The following is a 1,830-nucleotide window of genomic DNA, read 5'->3' on the forward strand; positions in this document are numbered from 1 at the left end:
AAAGCTCTTGGGAGTCTGTGTATTATAACACACTCTATATTTATATACTAAAGAAAAAACAAATAGAAAAAAACAAAAAGAAAAATCTTTAAGAATAGGAAAATTCCCGCTGGCTCAGGTGGCCTCAGCAGACAGAGCCTCTGGCATCAGCCCTCTGCAGAGCTCCAGCAGCGCAGCCAGCTGAGCCCAGACACACGAGGCCGTGTCCTCCATGCCCAGCAGAGCTGATCTTGCACCCTCTGGAAGATGGAATATCGCTCATACTGCAGTGCCTGGAGGACATACAACGTTTCAAGTGCCAGATCTGACACGGCACAGCTGGTGTCCTCTGTCAGGTGTTCAAGGGCTGAAAGAGAAAGGAGCAGAGCCATGGTCAGATCCCGGATCTGCAGGGAGCCGAGGAGAGCCCCCTGCCAGGGCCATCCCAGACGGCTCTAGCCATGGCCAGTAGGGAGCAGGGACCAATGGGAGCAGCCCGAAGCTGCTGGCCACGAATCGCCCAGGTGGCCCTGAAATCTCTGTGTGCTCTGCCCACGCCGCCCCTGCTCCGCACAGGGAGCAGAGCCCTCCGCAGCCGGGGCAGGGCTCGCAGCTCCCCCGGCAGCCCCCGCTGCCAGCCCGCTGCCCTCACTCACCGTTGCAGATGAGCCAGAGCTCTTCCTTCTTCCCCCTCAGGTGCTGCGCGGCCATCCCTGTGAACACAGAGCCTGTCACGGCACCAGCGGCACAGCTCCCTGCCAGCGGCGCTGCCGGCGCTGTGACCACACGGGCTGCTGGCCCGGTAGGGCTCAGCCCGGCCCTTGCCGCACGCTGCCGCCCCAGGGCACGGCTGCCAGAGGGCGGTAGCAGTACTGCCCGGTCCAGGCCGGGCCCGGCTGGCGCTGCTGGGGCAGCAGGCGGGGCTGGGGCCGAGCTGCGGAGGGCCAGGGAGGGAGCCCGGGCTCGTGGCTCACCCATGAACCTGATGGCTGCCGCTCGCAGGGACTCCTGTGGGCTCTGCAGGTAGGGCAGGGCCCGGCGCAGGTGCTCGGCCGCTCTGCTCCTGTCCTCTGCCAGCTGGAGAGAGCGGCAGGAGAGAAGGGTTGGCGCGGGCTCAGCCCCTGGGCCGGGCGCTGCCTGCGCCCAGCCCCGGCCTCCTTTGCCCGCAGAGCCCTGAGGCGCGGCCAGCAGCCGCTGGCCAAGGGCTCCCGAGGGGAGGGGCAGAGGGCCGGCTGCTGCCCAGGGAGCCGCGGTGCCGGCCCGCCCCGCAGCCCCGCCGGGCCGGGGCTCCATCGGGAGCCTGGAGAAGAGCCCGCGTGGCCTCTGGGTGCAGAGGCACAGCTGCCCGGCCCGCATACTGAGCACCGCACTGAGGGGTCTTCTCCGGGCTGAGGCTGGGGCTTGCAGGCCGTCCTTACCAGGCACTCGCTGAACTTCCACAGATTCTGGTTCTTCACCAGTCTTTCAAGATCCCTCCTCTTCAGGAACTCGGCCACACTTAGCAGCGTTTCCTGAGAAGCCTGGAGAAGAGCAGAAAGGCAGAGATGGCCCCACAGCCCAGGGCGCAGGACCCGCGTCCCTGTACCAAGGCCTGGAGGAGGCTGCAGCCTGGCAGGTGCCAGGGCAGGAGGCAGCCGAGCCTCCTGCCATGGGGACAGCAGCAGCCCACGAGTCCTCACCTGTGCCACAAGCCGATTCTCATCATGGCAGTGGAAGAAGAGGGGCAGCAGGCTCTCATGCAGGAGCGTCATCAGGGCCTTTTTTCCCTTTTCCCTTTCCGGAAGAGTCACCAGTGTTCGGAAGAGCAGTATGGAGAGCAGCTGTACCTGGCTATTGTTCTGTATGGAAGGA

This window comes from Melospiza melodia, unplaced genomic scaffold (genome assembly GCF_035770615.1).
Source record: "Melospiza melodia melodia isolate bMelMel2 unplaced genomic scaffold, bMelMel2.pri scaffold_34, whole genome shotgun sequence".
NCBI lineage: Eukaryota > Metazoa > Chordata > Aves > Passeriformes > Passerellidae > Melospiza > Melospiza melodia.